The sequence below is a fragment of the Natator depressus genome, chromosome 1 (assembly GCF_965152275.1).
Source record: "Natator depressus isolate rNatDep1 chromosome 1, rNatDep2.hap1, whole genome shotgun sequence".
Taxonomy (NCBI): Eukaryota; Metazoa; Chordata; order Testudines; family Cheloniidae; genus Natator; species Natator depressus.
The window spans coordinates 310,714,948-310,736,808 of record NC_134234.1 but is presented as its reverse complement, the minus strand read 5'-3'; the positions used below and the strand labels follow the sequence as shown (position 1 = coordinate 310,736,808).

General features: G+C 40.1%; 1 long non-coding RNA gene across 1 annotated transcript in view; it reads right to left on the bottom strand.

Moving 5' to 3' along the window:
• Window positions 1-21,861, bottom strand: part of LOC141987226 (uncharacterized) — a 388,498-nt gene that overhangs the window by 260,399 nt on the left and 106,238 nt on the right. The window contains exon 2 of the long non-coding RNA XR_012639473.1: window positions 16,942-17,116. This is a non-coding gene — a long non-coding RNA (uncharacterized LOC141987226). The remainder of the gene's footprint in view (window positions 1-16,941; window positions 17,117-21,861) is intronic.

The window sequence follows — 21,861 nt, the reverse complement described above, 5'->3', positions numbered from 1 at the left end:
TGTCATGTTGTTTTGTGTCACCCCTGTTCCTGGGTATCCCCCATAAAATGCTTCTTGTTGTTACATGTTTGTGTAGTTTTTTCCCCTCAAAACTTTTCCAGCATGACGTGTTACCTTTGTTCTGACACCAATAACATTATTTTAAGCAGATCAGTAATTCTGTGTAAAAGAAGTGCTGGCAAAGCCACACTTATGCCAGCTAGATCTTGGCCTAAATGTTACCTTTCTAAAACTCATTCACTATCCATAATCATTGAAATGTAACTAACAATGCTCTTAATCTTACCACTGGTTAACCTACTCTTTAGCAATTCCTCATTGGTATATTTCAATATCATAATTCAATGTGTGTGTATTATCCTCCCCCTTAATCTATTGAGGGGTGTGGAAAACTCAGTGACCCTTTTTGCCATCATTTCCTGTCTTCTTTAAACATGGGTTTTCAAAGGCCTTTTTCATTCTAAGTCCAGTTTTGTTTATGAATCGTTACAAAAAAAAAAACTTCATTAGAAATTTCCCTGTGTTACACTTTCAGGGGTATCTCAATTTTAGGGCCTTGATATTTAGATGTTTTTTAAGGGAACCTTAACAGTCTGTTCCACCTGTAATACAGACAATGCAGCCCAGAGATGTGAAATATCAGACCACTTCTGTGTCAGTCCCAGATAGTCTTATTGTTTTTTGTGTGTTGATTCTCATGGTTTTAGTTTTCTTTGTGTTTATTTTCAGCCCTATTAATTGTGCATAGGCCTAGAGATCTTTTGTTGTGGCTTTCATGTCTCTCTAGGTATGGGATAGCAAGTTGATGTCATCTGCAAAGTCCAGGTCCTCTAGCTTCTGTGTGAAAGTCCACTGTATGTCCGTTGGTTGTTCTGTTGTCTCTTATTACCCAATCCATTACCAGTAAAAAGATCATAGGTGACATAACGTATTTGTCCGACACCCATAATAACCTCAAATGGCTTAGTCAGTTCACTGTTATGTATTACTTGTCATTTCATACTTTCACAGAAGCTTTGAAGGATGTTCACAAATTTCTAAGCGATTCCATAGTGGTGTAGCAACTTACATAAAACTGTTCTATCCACTGTATCAAAGGCTTTTTGGAAATCTATACAATTCAGAAAAAATGGCTACTGCCATTAACTCAATAGTTCTATGATGAAACACAGGGTTACTATTTGATCTATACATCATTTCTCCTGCCTGAACCATGTCTCTTCTTGTCATAACCTTGAAACTACTGCTTTTGCCTTTTACATAGCACAAAATGAGGGATTTAAAGCAATGATGGAAGAACCTAGACGTAGATGTATTCCTCCAGACAGATTTAAACTCACCAGCCCCATCCTAGACTCTGCAAGTAAAAAAACAAGGAAGGAAGAAAGGAAGAAATAAAGACTCAACAATGCCATTAATCAAGATACATGGTAGGAAGTGAGAAGTGACTGCAGCTAGTCACATATTTTTTGAAAAATTTGAAATTCTGGTGGAAATTTGTGCTCTCTATTATGCAACATAGGCAACTTCTATGACTCTCTTCATCCTGGCTTCAAACAATGGACTTACTAACAATTGAAAGTTAGCAAAGAATCAGAAAATTTGGGCTAATAAACCCTACCAGCTTAGTGACCCTGGCATGCTGCTATTGTAATAACTCATTATTGAGAGAGACAAGAGCCACCTATTCAAATGCAAAAAACACATTCTGTAGCACCTGGGCTTTATTTGTAGGCCTCTCATCCATGTACTGCTCTGACCCAAACATGCTGGGCTTGTGAAATTTGGTGGGATTTCAGCTAAAGATGAGAGGGCAGCCACACTGACTGAATAGGATAAAAAACTGCATTGGCTATCAAGTTTAGCTTTTGAATCTCACACATGTCAGAATTTTATAGTATTTAATAATTAGGTATCTGCCAACTGTATGGGGGAAGTTTCTAGAGCAGTAATACTATCCAACTGTTTCTTAAAGCAGTGAGCTTGTGGATTCAAAACAATCTAGTGCCAACTGTGTCAACCCTCAGTCCCCAGCTCACTTTTAAGCTGTGCCATAAAAGCTGCAGGCCTCTAGAAGTTTTATAATGGGGTGAAGAGATGTTTTGCTTTGGTTCATTTTAAGCATGAAGTGACTGCAGCTTATATATATTTAGGATTTAAAATTTCAAGACAAACAGTTTTCACTCTACCCAGCCTTATGCAAATGGTACTTTCCCTTTTTATTTTCCTAGAAAGAAAGATGGCTTGGAAAAGGGGAAATTGATCCTGAGCATTCACAGCTGTCACCTGTGAAAGCATTTGCTTCAATGCTTTGTGTCTTCAGCTTCTGCCAATGCACAGGGCTCCTCTTAGGCTATGACTATACTGCAATTAGAGACCTGCAGTTGGCCCATGCCAGCTGACTCGGGCTCACAGGGCTCAGGTTAAAGGGCTGTTTAACTACAGTGTAGATGCTCAGTTTGCAGCCCAAGCTCTGGGACTCTCCTACCTTGCAGTGTCCTTGAGTCCAGGCTCCAGACCGAGCCCAAATGTCTACCCCACAGTTAAACAATCCTTTAGCCCAATCCTGAGTCAGCTGGCACGGGGCAGCCATAGGTTTTTAACTGCAGTGTAGATATACCCATTGCATACTTAGCCATCTGTAAGACAGACAAGGAGCAACATTCCAACAGAATAAAGCTATCCACTGGCTTGGCTATCAGAATGCTCCCTTTCAGCTCACCTGATAGAATTTCTGCTCACAGATCATGAGGGTCTTATTTTGAGTCTCTCAGCTGTGATCCGTTGCAATGAGCATGCACTGCAGCACCCCAGCCTTGGTCCCTCCAGTCTGTACCTCCAGTGCTGCACAAGGGATTGCGGGGAGTGGTGACATACGAACCAGTTATGAATAGATATGCAATTTTCTACACTACACTAGAGCAGTTGTGTAGTGCTTTAATATTACTGTGTCGAACAAGAGAAGGAGAGAAGAGAAGCAAGCAAAGAAGGATAAAAAAGAGAAAACAAGAGTGAGTCTGAAGGAGGAAAAAGCAAGACACTACCAAAACAGGGAGTCTGTACAATGTTATATTAGAAGACTTCATCATGATTTAGACGAGAAAGGGATGTGAAGCTTTAAAATCTGAAATTTCTGTGGTATGTATATGTGATGTTTTGGGAATCACCCAGACCAATAAGGGATTCTGTCACCACCTGCCTTGTAACTTTGGTTGCCTTAATGCTAGGCTGCTATAACTCAGAGCTCTGACCCTACTAGCCAGCCTTCAGACATAAAGGTCCCACATGCTGGCTTCCACCCATCTAGTTGCTCCTTGCAGGGTGATCCCAGTGGTCCTTCTGATCCCAAGTCTCCCCAGATCTGGCCCCTGAGTTCTTAACTACCAGACATTAATACTTTCTCCTTCTTGTTTGTCACCCCCAAAAGACATAAGAACACAAGAACAGCCATACTGGGTCAGACCAATGGTCCATCTAGCCCAGTGTCCTGTCATCCAACAGTGACTAGTGTCACATGCTTCAGGAGAAATGGACAGAATGGGCCAGTTATCAATTGATCCATCCCCTGTCATCCAGTCACAGTTTCTGGCAGTCAAAGGTTTAGAAACCCCCACAGCATGGGGTTGCATCCCTGACCATCTTGGCTAATAGCCAGTGATGTACCTATCCTCCATGAACTTATCTAATTCTTTTTTTTAACCCGGTTATATTTTTGGCCTTCACAACAACCCCTGGCAATGAGTTCCAAAGGTTTTCTGTGTGTCGTGTGAAGTACTTCCTTTCGTTTGTTTTAAACCTGTGCCTATTAATTTCATTGAGTGGCTCCTGGTTCTTGTGTTATGTGAAGGGGGAAATAACACTGCCTTATTCACTTTTTCCAGTCCATTCATGATTTTATAGACCCCTCTCATATCCCCCCTCAGTCATCTGTTTTCTAAGCTGAACTGTCCCAGGCTTTTTAATCTCTCCTTGTAGAGAAGCTGTGTCATACGCCTTATAATTATGGTTGCCCTTCTCTGTACCTTTTCCAGTTCTAATATATCAAGAACTGCACACAATATTCCAGATGGGGGTGTACCGTGGATTTATATAGTGGCATTATGATACTTTCTGTTTTATTATCTATGCTTTTCCTAGTGGTTCCTAACCATGGTTTGCTTTTTTGACTGCACTTGCACATTGAGCAGATGTTTTCAGAGAACTATCCACAATGACTCCAAGATCTCTTTCTTGAGTGGTAACAGCTAATTTAGACCCCATCATTTTATATGTATAGTTGGGATTATGTTTTCCAATGTTCATTACTTTGCATTTATCAACACTGAATTTCATCTGCTATTTTGATGCCCAGTCACACAGTTTTGTGAGATCCCTTTGTAATTCTTCACAATCAGCTTTGGACTTAGCTATTTTAAGGAATTTTGTATCATCTGCAAATTTTGCCACCTCACTGTCTACTTCCTTTTCCAGATCATTTATGGATATGTTGAAGAGTAGTAGAATGCTGGTGCCCCTAGGCACATGCCTACTGTGCCTAATTGGAAATCCGGCCCTGCTCATGATCATTATTGTTTTCCTTAAAGCTCCAGCTCTTGGAGTCAAGTAGACATGTGATGATTTCATCCTTCATTCTTAAAGCAAAAGTAAGTTTCTAATCCTTGTGGCTGTGGAGAAAGCTTCAAAATGTGACCCCAGTGCACCTTAAAAGCTCAAAAAGCAGAAGGCAAATAAAAAGAACACCAAATCTATTATTTTTACATAATCTCATGATTTTAAAGCCAATCTGATGATTTTTGGTCAGTCTGACTCCTAATTTTTGAACATCTGGGGTTGGCAATACTGCTACAGATCCTTGGAGAACCCCACTATTTACCACTTTCCATTGTGAAAACTGACAATTTAGTCATACCTTTTGTTTCCTGTCTTTTGATCCAGTGACTGATCCTTGAGAGGATCTTCCCTCCTAGCCCATGACTGCTTCCTTTGCTTAAAAGTCTTTGGTGTGGGATCTTTTCAAAGCCGTTCTGAAAGTCCAAGCACACTATATGCACTGGATCAACTCAAGGAGTTAAATCTGCCCCCATTTATCAGTCCACTTGGGGCCACACACTCCACCTAGATTGCCCGATAGACACCTGCTTAGGGTAAAAATAAACAAAGTTTATGTAATAAAAAAATCACAGATTCAAAGATGAAGTAGCAAGAAAAAGCAAACATGACAAGTTACACAGAAAATAACCATAAAGATGCAATCTCAGGCTTTACACCTCTCTATTAACTACATTTCCTGCTTGTAAGCAGTGTTGCTGTAGCCATGTTGGTCTCAGAATATTAGAGAGACAAGATGGGTGAGGTAATATCTTTTATTGGACCAACTTCTGTTGGTGAGGGAGACAAGCTCTTGAGCTTACTCAGAGCTTTTCTTCAGACCTTGTCTCTTTAAAGTCCCCTCTTTAATACAAGTTACCTATTGCCTCTTAAGAATTTCCCAGTATGCCCTCTGCCCTAGAGGGGATCCAGTATTTCCCAGGCAGCACCCGGCTTACATGCTAGCCCCTTCAGTTCTTGGATAGCCTTCACTTCCAACCCCTTCCCTTTTAACAGCATTTGCAGCTTTTTTGTCTCTCTTGGACTAGGGCAGGGATCTGCAACCTTTGGCAAGTGGCCTGCCAGGGAAATCTGCTGGCAGGCTGGGACGGGCCAGTTTGTTTATCTCTAGCGTCCGCAGGTTCGACCAATTGCAGCTCCCACTGGCCGCGGTTCGCCATCCCAGGCCAATGTGGGTTGCTGGAAGCTGCGACCAGCACATCTCTCAGCCCACGCCGCTTCCCACAGCCCCCATTGGCATGGAGCAGCAAACCACAGCCAGTGGGAGCTGGGATCGGCCAAACCTGCGGACATGGCAGGTAAACAAACCGGCCCGGCCCGCCAGGGGCTTTCCCTGGTGGGCCGCGTGCCAAAGGTTGCCAATCCCTGGACTATGGTAATCCATGGTTACATGGAGCTTGTGTTCTTTAGTTTTCGAAGACTGGGGTTTTCTTTTCAGTTTGAATGCCTTTCCATTAACTTTAATGATCCACCATTGTCTTGGGTTGTACAAGGCTAGGTGCTTGGAGTTAGTTTCATTGTAAACAACTAGCCCGGAGGTGCCCTCCCTGCCTGATTGCTTCCCCACACTGCTGTGAGGTGATGCTGTAGTTGCACTCCTAGCAGTTACAATTACAATGTTCTACACCTATACACACATGCCTACATTCATAACCCATACAGATATCTCCTAATGATCATCAAGTTCAGACCATTACGGCTTTCATAAAAGACCTTACTTGACTTAACATTGTATGCAACTAGTTGATTCAATTACTTTTTCTTTAGGGTTCAGCCCCCTCTTCTACCCTTGGAGTGCCTGGACCTTGTCTGTCACAGCATATCCCACACTTTGAGACCCAGGATAGATAATGGAAATTCAAGACAACAACAGGATATGTGGAGATCCTTATTTATTTGTTTATATCTTAATATGATTTCTGCTGAGTTCACAAGCTTGGCTATGAAATTTTATTTATCAACTCTTACAGTGGAATATTTGCACTCTATATCCATTTATTAAATAATTTAAAACCATGGCAAAGTCTTGCTTCAAGTTTAATCACTTACAATAGGCACCAGCATAAAGATTTATAGATATAAAGCCTAAGGTCTCTTGTTCGGTTGCAGAGTAAATCTACTAACATTTGAATGGTTGCTAAATATTTAATGAAACAATAAGCTCCTCAATTTTTTTAATGTAACATGTCTTTTCATCTGTTGTGCCTGAAGAAGAATTTCATATATCAAAATGCACAAGTAACTTAAAGCAATTTTCACATGTCACAGTTTTAAAATATTTCCTCTCATAAGATTCATTCTTCAAATTGTGTCATGATTAGGCAATAATTGGAAGATACTTGTAAGTTTTTAAATTCTGCTTTTTAAGACTAAACTACATTATGTTCCATGTACAAATTATTAAAACCCTTATGTAGTAAATCCTTCTGTAAAATTAACAATTGGGAAAGGATTTGTATACTTGTAAACAATTTCTGATTTAGCAAAAGTTAAAATTGCAGGAAAAAATATACCAAAGAACAAATCTTTGGAACTACTACCCTTGACAGGTTTCAGAGTAGCAGCCGTGTTAGTCTGTATCCGCAAAAAGAACAGGAGTACTTGTGGCACCTTAGAGACTAACAAATTTATTAGAGCATAAGCTTTCGTGAGCTACAGCTCACTTCATCGGATGAATAGAATGGAACATATAGTAAGATATATATAGATATATACACACATACAGATAAGTTGGAAGTTGCCATACAAACTGTGAGAGACTAATTAGTTAAGATGAGCTATTGTCAGCAGGAGAAAAAAACTTTTGTAGTGATAATCAAGATGACCCATTTAGACAGTTGACAAGAAGGTGTTACGATACTTAACTTAAGAAAATAGATTCAATATGTCTAATGACCCAGCCACTCCCAGTCTCTATTCAAACCCAAGTTAATGGTATCTAGTTTGCATATTAATTCAAGCTCAGCAGTTTCTCCTTTGAGTCTGGTTTTGAAGCTTTTCTGTTGCAAAATTGCCACCCTTAACTCTTTTACTGAGTGGCCACAGAGGTTGAAGTGTTCTCCTACCGGTTTTTGAATATTATGATTCCTGATGTCAGATTTGTGTCATTTATTCTTTTGCGTAGAGACTGGCCAGTTTGGCCAATGTACATGGCAGAGGGGCATTGCTGGCACATGAAGGCATATATCACATTGGTAGATGTTCAGGTGAATGAGCCCCTAATGGCGTGGCTAATGTGTTTAGGTCCTATGATGCTGTCACTTGAATAAATATGTGGACAGAGTTGCCATCGGGCTTTGTTGAAGGATAGGTTCCTGAGTTAGTATTTTTGTTGTGTCGTGTGTGGTTGCTGGTGAGTATTTGCTTCAGGTTGGGGGGCTGTCTGTCTCCCAAGATCTGTGAGAGTGAGGGATCATTTTTCAGGATAGGTTGTAAATCTTTGATGATGCACTGGAGAGGTTTTAGTTGGCGGCTGAAGGTGACAGCTAGTGGCATTCTGTTATTTTCTTTGTTGGGCCTGTCCTATAGTAGGTGACTTCTGGGTACTCTTCTGGCTCTGTCAATCTGTTTTTTCGTTTCAGGAGGTGGGTATTGTAGTTTTAAGAATGCTTGATAGAGATCTTGTAGGTGTTTCTCTCTGTCTGAGGGATTGGAGCAAATGCGATTGTATCACAGAGCTTGGCTGTAGACAGTGGATTGTGTCCTGGATGAAAGCTGGAGGCATGTAGGTAGGAATAGCAGTCAGTAGGTTTCCGGTATAGAGTGGTGTTTATATGACCATCGCTTAGTAGCACAATAGTGTCCCGGAAATGGACCGCTTGTGTGGATTGATCTAGGCTGAGGTTGATGGTGGGATGGAAATTGTTGAAATCATGGTGGAATTCCTCAAGGGCTTCTTTTCCATGGGTCCAGATGATGAAGATGTCATCAATGTAGCACAAATAGAGTAGGAGTTTTAGGGGATGAGAGCTAAGGAAGTGTTGTTCTAAGTCAGCCATAAAAATGTTAGCATGCTGTGGGGCCATGCAGGTACCCATAGCAGTGCCGCTGACTTGAAGGTATATATTGTCCCCAAATGTAAAACAGTTGTGGGTGAGGACAAAGTCACAAAGGTCAGCCACCAGGTTTGCCGTGACATTATCGGGGATACTGTTCCTGATGGCTTGTAGTCCATCTTTGTGTGGAATGTTGGCGTAGAGGGCTTCTACATCCATAGTGGCCAGGATGGTGTTTTCTGGAAGATCACCGATGGATTGTAGTTTCCTCAGGAAGTCAGTGGTGTCTCGAAGGTAGCTGGGAGTGCTGGTAGCGTAGGGCCTGAGGAGAGAGTCCACATAGCCAGACAATCCTGCTGTCAGGGTGCCAAAGCCTGAGTGATGGGGCATCCAGGATTCCCAGGTTTATGGATTTTGGGAAGCAGATAGAATACCCCTGGTCGGGGTTCTAGGCATGTGTCTGCACAGATCTGTTCCTGTGCTTTTTCAGGGAGTTTCTTGAGCAGATGGTGTAGTTTCTTTTGGTAATCCTCAGTGGGATCGGAGGGTAATGGCCTGTAGACTGTGGAGTTAGAGAGCTGCCTAGCAGCCTCTTGTTCATATTCCAACTTATTCATGATGATGACAGCACCTCCTTTGTCAGCCTTTTTGATTATGATGTCAGAGTTGTTCTTGAGGCTGTTGATGGCATTGTGTTCAGCACGGCTGAGGTTATGGGGCAAGTGATGCTGTTTTTCCACAATTTCAGCCCATTCACGTCGACGGAAACAATCTATGTAGAAGTCAAGTCTACACGTGAGTTACAGTCATATGTAAACCGGTGTTTGTCTTCTTTATTCTACATTTTCGTATTGGTAAGTAATGATTTAGCAAACATTACTAGAACTAGAACAAAAGCTAAAATCTACATTTATGACTTTTTGGGAATAAATGGCATAGCCATCTCCATTGGTGATCTCTGGTCTTGCAGTCAATTTCTAGTTTGACTTGCCCTGAATTTCACTTTAAAACAGATTGTTTCCTGTGCTGAGAAAAGCAGCCACAGTAAGATATTTTCTTAGCTGAGATCTCTGCTTTTACTACATGAAGGGAATATGCTTTCACTCTTGAGTTTAAAAGTGCAATTCTTCAGCTTGGAGATTTATTTTTTAAACGACTGGCATAGTATATTCTAATAGGATATGTTAAAGCCATCTGTCCTCTTAATAAATTCTGCAAAGCTGTGGGAAGCTTGCCAAAACCACTTGGCTGGCACATTACCTAAATGGCAAGGCTTCCGTCTCTGACTTTAGTGACAATCATTCATAAATGTCAAATTTAATCAGGAACTGAAATTCTATGGGATATGGTTGTGGAATCTCCTACTCTCCCATCATATTAAAATACTAAAACACTATGATAACAAACAAATAGATACAGATAAAAGAGGAGGATCACAAAGTGTGAACAGCAAGAGGTCAGATACTTGGGTGCCATTGACCGCTGTGTGCAATTCCAACAGACAAAGCAGCCATGAACCTGACAATCTGGCCAATAGAAATTCCTTTGCTTAGGGGAATCCTCCGGTTACACACAGGGTGTCTCTGAGTGTCACTGAAGACGTTCCTACATTATTACCCTACCCAGATATACCCAGGCAAAGGGCACATCTTGGGGGGGCGGGGGAGAGGGGGGGAGGAACAGAGGTATGGCCGAGATGTCACAATACCCCAGTAATCCCCAGCTGCTGGAATTGCCTTTGAGGCTGCTCTACTTTATGTTAGGGACCAAACTGACACAAACTCATCTTTGTACCAGTATCCTCTCAAGAATTACATCAAACACAGCTAGGACACCATTCAGGGCCTTGTTTCAAAATTCAGGGTTTCTACAGAGGCCGACTTAAGTGAAAATTTATAGTCCAACAAATCAAGCACATTCAAAATTGTCAATATTTCCATTGGGATATATCTCGAGTCCTCTCTCCTCTTATCAGAAAGTTTTGTCTTTCCAGCACCTCCAAACAAACTTAAAATCCCATAAAATTTCAATCAGATCTCTCCAGAGCAACCTGGCCAGTCTGGTAAATGGCCTGTGATAGCCTGATTTTATTGCTTAGTCTCAGAGACCATTACAAGGTATGTTGCTTTGTCAAGTATCAGAATAGAAATTAACACTGGAAAGCTGAGAGCTTCAGCTTTCTAATGATATATGGGGGTCGAGAGTTCTGTCTTCAGTGGGGCAGAAGGTATAACTAACCTATAAAAATGACATTATTAAGATTATACTCTTGCACCTGCAGTGTATGTTATGCATAAGAACAGCATCCTGCTTTTTGACCCAGTCTGTCCACCTCTCAGAAAATCACTCTGTCACTGTAATCTCCATATCTAGGTTTTCAAATGAGCTCTGAGCACTTGCCCACCTCCTCATTAGACAAGGTCAAACAGGACTAATGCATGGAAGATTTACACCTCATTAGAATTGTCTTCATTGCTGTTATTTCACAAGCTAACAAAACAAAAAGGAATTATTCCCCAGTTAGTCCCACGCATCTTTATCTAGCTCATTAGCATTAGCATAACTCTTTTCTCCAGGGCAGCTCAGGGCTCAATTCTTGAAGGAAGGGCTGAGAACAGCAAAATTATAGTACCAAGTGGGACAGGCAGGAAACACTTTCCTGATTTATAATCAGGTCATCTTTACTGCAGCAAACACTCCCGCATTGTTGGGCTACTTAGATCAGCACATCAATTCTTCATCCACAAGAAACTCGCTTTCATTCCTGACAGCTGAGGCCACACATTGGAGGAGAGGCAGATTCCTACCCCTTACTTCACTGAGGGATTTTAACCCCCTAACCACCATGCACCGTGCAAGATTTATACACACAATCACAAAGCCTTTAAATAAAGTCATTAATGGGGAAAATATTGTGTTGAACATCACTGGTAACTACATGAATGCACTACTTTTCCCCTTTGACAAATAGGCAGGGATGGTGGTGTGTGTAAGCCACTGGACTGAGACTCAGGAGACCTAGGTTCAATCTCTGGCCCTGACAAACTTTCTCTGTGACCTTGGTCAAGTCACTTACTCTGTGACTTTGTTCTCTATCTGTAAGTGAGGTGAGATCTCTAGCTCATAGAAGTGTTTGAGGATAAAATTCATGTTTGTGAGGTGCTCAGATACTATGGTGATGAGTTTCACATAATAAGTACTTTGATAGATAGGAGTCTCCGTTGGGAAATTCTTTCAGCAAAGTACTCAGGCACGAACTCAGTGAAAATAATGGGCCTAAATCCATCCATATTCAGCAAAGTACTTAAGAGCACATCCTTAATCATCAGCAATAGGATTAAAATGAAAGTAGCTTGAGATTATTACTCTTGAACCAAAAAATTGCAGTCTCTGTTCTTAAAATCAAAAGCAATCTGTTTCTATTGTGCTCTATTTTACTCTGGATGGTAGCTGAGGCCCAGATTCTGTCTATTAATCAAGTAAAACTCCCATTGACTAATCAGCTGACATCAGTGAACCAAAAGGTTCATGAAGTCCAGGGAGTTTTACTCTCTGAAAGACCTCAAAATATGGCCCTGAAAAATGACTACACCATTAACTATCAACAAAACCCTCCAACAATGTGAAATATTCTACATTCCTTTGTTCAATTATCCTCCTACTGTACCAAGTCTTTTACTTCTACCTTGCACATAGGGCTGCGGGGTTTTGTTTGTCATTGTGTAATCTTCTTGCTGTCATGCATACATAAATTGGTGAATGTTATAAATAAAGGTCAACTAGAATACACAGTTGCAGTCGTCTAACCAGGGTTTTATGAAACCTTTTCCCCGTTTACCCTCCAGGAATCTTTCTACGAGACAGTTAGAATGATTTCTTGACTTCTCAGCAGGTTCAGTTATAACACTGACCTTTCTTTTTTTTTTAAACCATTGACACATGGAGGAACTTTAAGAATTCTAGTGATTCAGATATTTAATCTAGGTTACTGAAGGAAAGAAGAAAAGGAGGACTTGTGGCACCTTAGAGACTAACAAATTTATTTGAGCATAAGCTTTCGTGAGCTACAGCTCACTTCTGCATCCGATGAATTGAGCTGTAGCTCACGAAAGCTTATGCTCAAATAAATTGGTTAGTCTCTAAGGTGCCACAAGTCCTCCTTTTCTTTTTGCGGATGCAGACTAACACGGCTGCTACTCTGAAACCTGAAGGAAAGAAGAAAGTAAAGATATTAATACCTGTACTAATTAAAATATAACACTTAAATTTTACACCAGTGTTAAGAATTTTTGGCTGGAACGCTGAACAAAGAGTTGACCTCAATAACACACACGGCTCATGCATTGCCTATAGTTTCTTATATTGCTTTCATGTTGTCAACTAGACACCTAGGGTGAATTGCTGGCCCCGCTAAAGTCAATTTGCCATTGACTTCAATGGAACTAGGATTTTACCCTTAGATTGTTGTATTAGTTGATTTAAGATCAGCAAACTGAGTGACATTTTGGCTACGGAGGCTGACTGAAACAACTTATTTGACCCTCCCACTGACCCCCCACAAGAGAGTTCAGAAGTGACATGCTTTTCCTGTGCCTACGAATATTAGTATTAATCCACCCAAAAGAAATTGTTTATCTGTTACTGACAGTCTGGCATGTCCTTATCTAACCTCATCAAGTGCTGTTGTAAGAGACTGCCAGTGGAATCAGTCAGTGCCTCACTGATTGATGACAATATTGATTTATTCCTTCTTTCTTTATTTATTTATTTAACACATGATCTGTCTTACCAACTACAAAACATTTCAGAAGTTTGTAACATCAAAGGCTAAGGCTTCTTGAGAAAAATGTACATCACTAGATTTCTGAAGATTCACCAGGGCTTTGAAGTTTTGGCTTTGATTTCTATTTAGTTTTGTTTTTCACAGTCCATTCTATTTCACTGTCTCCCCTTCATTCAAAAATGATAAAACTGTTGCTATAGGATATTACAGACAATTTTGAAACTGATATTTTGTTATCCTGAGAATACTGCAAAAATATTTAGATGAAAGATTTTAAACTAAGAAAAAAGTGTAACACTAAACAATCATTTACATTTTCCTAAAATAACTAATAATATATCAAAAGTATCTCTGATACCAAAAACATCACAGTGCACTTCACAATTTTATACTGTTCCAGCTTGAGAAAATAGTGGACTCCGAGCCAGGATATTTCTTCTAGTATATTTTATTCATAATGGACCTGGCTCTCCAAAGCCTTGCAACCAATTTAGTCATCTACACTTGTAAAAGTGCACCAGTCCTGGTATGCATTCAGTTTGTACTAGGGCTGGCGAGCAATTTTAAAAAAATTAATCGTGATTAATCGCACTGTTAAACAATAATAGAATACCATTTATTTAAATATTTTTGGATGTTTTCTACATTTTCAAATATATTGATTTCAATTACAACACAGAATACAAAGTGTACAGTGCTCACTTTATATTTATTTTTGATTACAGATATTTGCACTTTAAAAAAGAAACAAAAGAAATAGTATTTCAATTCACCTCATACAAGTATTGTAGTGCGATTAAATCTGGGTAGGGGGAGAGCCCCTGTGATGAAGTGGGACTGTTCTTAATGTTTCCTCTGAATACTGTAGGGGTGCCTCAATTTTCCCTATGCATTTCTTAAGTCTCTAGGTGGTGGGATAAGGAAGTGTAATTGTTGCAGAGCAAAGGGCCAGTGTACATAAATGGCTGACACTCTGTCTCCTGGCAACTGATGGCCTGGGCCCTTCCCCCCTGCAAGGTGAGAGCTAAAGGTGTTGGAGACCAAAGGAATCAGGTGACCTCCTGGCTCAGAAAAGGGACAAAGCCCAGAGGAGGAGGGGCTGGAGAGGGAGTCAGTTTGGAGCTGGCTGGGGATGGGGAGTGAAGTGCAGACATGGTTATCTGGCTCACTGCCCCCCAAAATGGACCCGGCTGAGGGGTCCTGTTCTCTGTACCTACAAGCTCTGTTTTAGACCTTGTTCCTGTCCTCTAATAAACCTCTGTTTTACTGGCTGGCTAAGAGTCACGTCTGACTGCGAAGTTGGGGTGCAGGACCCTCTGGCTTCCCCAGGACCCCACCTGGGCAGACTCGCTGTGGGAAGTGCACGGAGGGGCAGAGGATGCTGAATGCTCCGAGGTCAGACCCAGGAAGGTGGAAGCCATGTGAGCTTCTTGCCCTGAAGACAGTCTGCTCACAGAAAGGAGACTTCACCAGAGTCCTGACCGGCTTCGTAGGGAGCAACTCCAGAGCATAGCCCGGGGACTCCGTGACAGCCCCATAGGGAGGCACTGACTGACGGCTGTTGCCGCATCCCAATTTTGCGTCAGGTGCCCTGCCTCCATGACAGGGAGTGAAACTGCCCCCCCACCTCAAGAGGGAGGCCTCAGGTACCCCTTCCTGTACCCCCCAATACCCCTTCCTGCACCCCCCCAAATACTCCTTTCAGTACACACACCCTTTCCAGCAAGCCCCAAATACTCCTTCCAGCTCCTGCCAGGTACCCTTTCCAGCACCCCACAGGTACCCCTTCCAGTACACACACACACCCTCCAACATCCCCCAGGTAAATCCTTCAGCATCCCCCAAATACCTGCTCAGTACACACACATCCCTCCAGCATTCCTCAAATCTCCCCTCCAACATCCCCCATATGGCTCCCAGTGCTCTCTCTCTTCCAGCAGTGTCCTCTTTTTGGGAACCTGAAACATGGTAACCCTAGTTACTGAAAGTTTCAAAGGTGCCTTAGAAAAGCCTCTGCGTTGAGCTGAATTTCTACTTCACTGATGTTCTACACTAGCATTTTTGTTAAAATCTCTCCCCATTACTTGTTCACTGGGGCAACTTCACCAGTGGCAGCAGGGATGGGAGCGTTCAAGACAAAAGCTTAAGCCAAAGTGAAAATGCTAGGTGGTACCTTTAACCTTGTTATAGGATTCAAACACAAATCCTTATAGTACAGGATATCCTATTAGCTGAAGAAAAAATATTGTAAGTACAACAGGATGTATTATGGACAAATGCTTAATTCTGAATGTCCTTGTTTTTGTGGGTGTGAGTCAGGCCCTTGAATTTATTTGAACATAATGTTCAAATACAGAGAAAACAAATGTGCTACTGGGGATCTGCTCCTTTTAGATCACATATCATATCAATTCACTTGTTAAAATATATACAAGTTTATTTTGTTATTTGGTGTATGAAGTATGGTGTATTTGGTGTATTTGCCATATACCTTAGTAATAATGCCTAATGTTAATAACACATATGCCACATTTTAGATCCATGATTCTGTCTACACATAGATGCTCTTTGGCCAGATTATTGTTAACCTGCATATAGGATTAAATCCTTCAGTTTTGCCATTAACTTTGATGGCAGCATATTTGAGCCTTACATGGTACAGATGATGCATTTTAATTAAGAATAGAAAACATTTTCATATTCTAGAGCTGTACTAAAATATGTACTGTGGTAAAAATAGAGAAATGCTTGTAGTGGATGATTTTTAAATCTCATGTTGCTAACCCTAGAAAATGTAAGGATTAAAAGGGTTGTGTCCATTTTAGCCCCACAAAACATCAATTTAAAAAATAAGAACTTCATAAATGTGCAAAATGCAGTATCTGAAACATGAATACTTTGAAACTGCTTACTGTCTCAGTTGTAACAATTGGCCCAAATCATGTAAAAATATGTATGTTTTTAAATGGATCTTTTGTATGCCATACTTTGGCTCAGAGCAGTTTGGCATCAGAGTTTTTATAAGATCTGATGAAAGGTTTACATGTTGTCAGACCATTAAATATGACAACACCAGCAGTCCCCTCCAAAACACAAACAAATGCAATAAACAATTCAAGACAGGACCTTCAGAGCAGACAGCTGATCATCTGCCCTCATTGATATTAATGATGCTTTCTTTTTACAGTGGCAGTTATATCAAATAAAGCAGATTAGAGCCATTGACAAAATGGATGTTTCTAGTTTTCAACAGGGGACAAACATTGATTTTCCCTCTGAAGTCTTAGAAGCTTGTGATAAACTCTCTATTCCATTTAAAAATCTGAGGGGATCATCTTTTCCAAAACATGTGTTAGTGTTGTACATACTGGCGCTTTTTAAGCACTGTGCTCTATTAATTTCCCCAGAAGTAAACAGCACTAACATTACAAAGTATCAGTATTGGAGATCCACTAATTTTATTGCACAAAACATTAATGGAAACCAATACAAAGATGGAATGAAAACACACCATCGTAATTCTAAATTATACTAATGTACAAAACAGTTACATACCTCGGACTAGATTAATCCAAACTGGTGCAGGATGCTGTTTACACCTTCATGCGTCAGTCTGGTCTTCCTCTTTCCAAGGGATGTTCACCCTTAAGCTCGGGCCCATAATGTTGCTGCTGCTAGTCTTTCCTCAAAATTTCCACCAACAGAGTTGATATTAGCATTTCTGCATGGTCTGTGAAACAATTTTGCTCAATATATAAATAGTTCCTGACTATAATTATCACCTGCTAATCACAGAACCAATTTACACATTTAGAGCTGGATTCCATAAATCGCAAACTCTTTTTACATGCTATGTGTAAGCAAATATTTAGGACACTCTCCAACCTTCTGAAGCTGAAATGGTACCTATTTGCTTTCTCCATTCAACCCCTAGTGACCAGTTTGCATTGGGTTACATTTTGAAGGCTATCTACTCTGTTGTTTTGTTTCAATCAGGCCTGACAGCTTAATTTACAGGTGGGACTCCATAGGATTCTCATCCCCATGCAGTCTGATGAGTGGAACTGGAGAAAGAAACAGCTCCAAAGAGGAGATTGAAATTGCTTCCCATTACTCTGTCTTAGCCTCCCTTAATATGTGGGTTTTCCATCAATGGGTTGTGCTATCATACATCTTGGACTGAATCTGGGCCTAGTTATTTAGAGTTTGTTCCATTATTTTACCAGTAATAGACGTTAGACTTCATGGTAATTGTCAGTGTCACTCTGCTGTCCTTTTTAAAAAATTGATAGGAATGCATACAAAAACCTATATTAAAATGAAAGAGAGTTATTTAGATTGCAAAATCTAGCACTCAAAAGTTAGGCAACATCAATATAATGATGCCTGGTTCAACTTTAATTCTTCCTCTTTGTATATATGCATCATGATATAGTTGTTCATTGCATGATCATATCATATTTTTCCCCACAGGCCGCAATGAAACTATTTATCGAGGCAGAAAAAAACCCAAACCCAAAATAAGCTGATGAAGAATGTGATATGAGAAACAATATTAACCAATATCACCCAACGATAGTCGTAAGTGGCTATTTTCTATATACGCTACAATCTGTTTATGTGTTGTAACATTTGGCAAAACAATCTTGGGCCCTGATGTTGAATTGTTCTATGTGGATAGATTTCTGCACCAGCACAAAGCGTCATTGACCTCACTGGGTATGTCTATACTGCAATTAAAAACCTGCGTGTAGCCTGTGCCAGTGGACTCTCTTTCATGGGACTTTTGCTGCGCAACTGTTTCACTGCAGTAGATGTCTGGGCTTAGGCTGCATCCAGGGATGTAGAACCCTGCAAGGTAGGAGGGCCCCAGAGCTTTGGCTACAGCCTGAGCCAGAATGTCTACACCACAATTAAACAGCCCCTTAGCCTGAGCTATCTGGCACAGGACAGTTGTGGGTGTCTAATTGCAATGTAGACATACCCAGTAAGGATCAGCGGTTTGCTCACATGAATCACAGTACAGGATCAGGGTGTACTTTTTAGTCCTATTCCTTCTGCTTATATTTTGTTCTTAGAAGGAAAATTCCTCAGTGTTTTAACTCAATGTAAAACTTTGCACCAAAATAATTATTACAATCAGAGACACTGAGGAAATAAAGCAACTTTATTGGTGATATGTACAACTACAAAGATTTGAGCCACAACTAACAAGTAGAATTTATCCAAGTTCTAATGTCCATACGTTCAGTTAAACAGAATTCATAGAACTATCTGTGATAATGCCACCTGGTGACTTCCACTAATAGTATAAAGGCCCCTAAGTGCTCAGTTCACAAGTCCAAAAAGCCCCAAACAAAAAACAAATTACCAAACCACACCACACACCTTCAAAAAGGTAACCTGTCTAACAAATCTGAAATGAAATAGAAAGGTGAAACTGAACAGGACAAGTGTTCTTGGAGCAATCAATTCATGGTGATCTCCTTATGACCTCTTTGGAAAAACAGAAGAGAGCTTTTGTTACAGATATCTAGATTAGAATAATAAGACAAAAACACAATTTAGAGTAGAAATAGAGGGACAAATAACTCACGTCTGAGTAGTGGAAATGGTAACTTTCACGCACCACACTGACAGATATAAAATCACACACAGGTATGGGGAAATTACTCTTTTTGCCAGTCTCAGGGTAGATGACATATCTAGAGTTGGAAGTTTTATATGCTGCAGATTGATATCTAATAAGACAAGTATTAGGTAGCCATTTTTAGCTGCATTACGATAGCATCATCAAAACAGTGTCACAGAAAAACCTCAGCTGCCAACTGTTCTTTCCTCAGACTGACACCCACCACGGTGAATGTACCCTATGCTGCATGAAGAATACCCTCCCGTATAACATCTATCATAGATATATTGACAATTAGGAAAAAATGACTTCGTATAATATTTGTAGCTTGAAAGAAACATCTACTGTAAACTTGTCAGCTTTATACCATCTGGCACCAAGAGCCATTAAATCTGATGCAATTTCTAAACGGTGTTATTCTCTGTTTGGCTTTACAAGGAAAAATACATACTTTTTCCATACAATCAAAAAGTATGGAAAAACATACTTGTTTCTAACCAGTAGAGTTTGGATAGGTTTAAGGGAATTTTAGAAGTCAGAAACAAGTGTTTCTTTAATAATTTGGAGCTGACACAAGAAACTCTGCAGACTGCACACAACAATAAGGCAAAGCAGGAGGAACACAAGGAGCCAGATTCTGCTCTCAATTACACCAGCAGCTCCACTGAAGTCAATGCTCTCATTAACAGCAGTGTAAAAGCCAGTGCAAGAGTAGAATCAGGCTTAGAGGGGAAAATTCTGCTTTCAGTTATATACATGTAACCACAATGACTTCATCTGATACATGCACAACCCCACTGGATTCTGCTCTGATTTACCCTGCTACACCTATGCTCCATAACAAAATTTGGCCCCTCTCTTTCAGATATCTATAAAAATGCCTCAAAGTTTTAGTGTCAAAAACAATTAAAATAGCTATTTTCTGCCTTCTTTCGTGTAGCGCTGGCAAATCATCACCAGAATCTGAAACACTGCAAATCAGCTTCTCTCTAATCTGGTTTATATCTCAAAGTTGGCTAGTCGATTTGTGCAGAAGAGTGCACTGGAAAATCCACTATATTCCAAAAACAAGATCTTATTCACTGAGTGAGCTTTTCTAAAATATTCATAGAGTGCCTCTAGTTTTAAAGTTTTTTAAAATATTTTTATGGGGGCTGGGAAAGGATGACTCAGATTATTATGCATATAAAGCTTGGTTTGTGATAGCTACAAAACTGCAATTTCTATAAAGTTGCCATTCCCACACTATTAATTTACAGGAGGAAAATGCTTTTATTAAACCTAATTTGTAAATTACAAGGGAAAGAAAATGAAAAATGTCTTTTTCACCTACAGTTTTGGACATGAAAAAAATTGTGCACATACACCAGCTGTAGCATCAAGCTTGTATTACTAATGCCATATCAGTAACACAGCCCAGTTTTAATCATAGCGAAATTCTTCTTCTATAGTTTTCTTAATCAGGATGGTTAACAATACCACCTTCATCGCCAGGATTCCAATTACATGTAGCATTAATTGATGCTCCCATCCACCACCAATACGGTTCCTTCAGATGTTTTTACATGTTAAATTGCTGACGTCATTTAGAAACCAGTTCAGTAAAAATGGTTCTGTCTACCTGGAGTTTGACCTACATGAAAACTCCAATCATTAAAGTCAGTTTAACTGAACCAATTTTAAAACTGGTTTGAATTTTTGAGGAAATTTTCCCAATGTAAATTAGCCTGATGGATGTTTGGCTAGACTTCTTTACTAGTTGACATCTTGTAGACTGGGAGACAAAGGAAGGTCTTGTGGGTCAGACTCTGGCCTAAAACTCAGGAGATTTGAGCTCAACTGTTTGGTCTTGGTCAAGCCAGTTATTCCCTCTGACTAGACTTCCAAAAGTGATTTAATTACTTTGGATGCCTCAATTTTTGGACACCCAACTTGACATAGCTTAAGGCGACCTGATTTTCAAAGGGAAGGAGCTCAGCACTTTCTGAAAATCAGGTCCTCTTAACATACCTCAAGCCACCCAAATTATCCCTGTAAAAAAATCTTGTCTTCTGTGCCTCCGCTCCACAGCTGTAAAATGGGGATACTATTCCTTCCTTCCTCCCAACCTTTATCTTGTCTAATTAGATCGTGAGTTCTTTCAGGCAGGGACAGTGGGTCGTGTTTGTAAAAACAATGGGGCCCTGATATTGGCTGGAACCTCTAAGCTCTATGCTAATGCAGCTAGCAAGTGATAACTCCACTATTTTTAGTCTCTCTCCATTTTATTTCCATTTGAATTATGTATCTGATACAGTTATTTTAAAATATTTAAAAATAGGGGAGGTAACGTGGGGGGAGAAAGTTCAGCAAATTACTTAAGTTTTATTAGAATTAGAGTTCAATTAGAATAAGAGACAACCTACACTCAGGGATTCCAAGGTCAGGTAGGAAAATCTTCAGGCTGCTTGATGCCTAAAATGTTAACACAAAGATGTTTGTTTTGTTTTTTATCGCCATCAGCTCAGTGACTGTGTTCCATTCAAGACTGTTACTATTGGAACCTTATGGTAACATTTTAAAATATTCTTCCTTTTGGATAAAAATATCATAAAATTGAAGGATAAGTTGTTTACGTAGAACAATAGGGCATTTGATATTTAATCTGCAAGCACTCAATAGGAAGTATTCCAAGTAATGGCACTGTGCTATTATCATATCACTTAGTAAAATGGCAGCAAATTATTGTATTATTCACATCTCGCTGGGGCCATGCTGAATTATCATGGAGATGCCTTTAAAAATGACATTTAACATATTCCTTTTACATAGTAAAGTGGTTAAAAGCACATTCGAATTTTAAA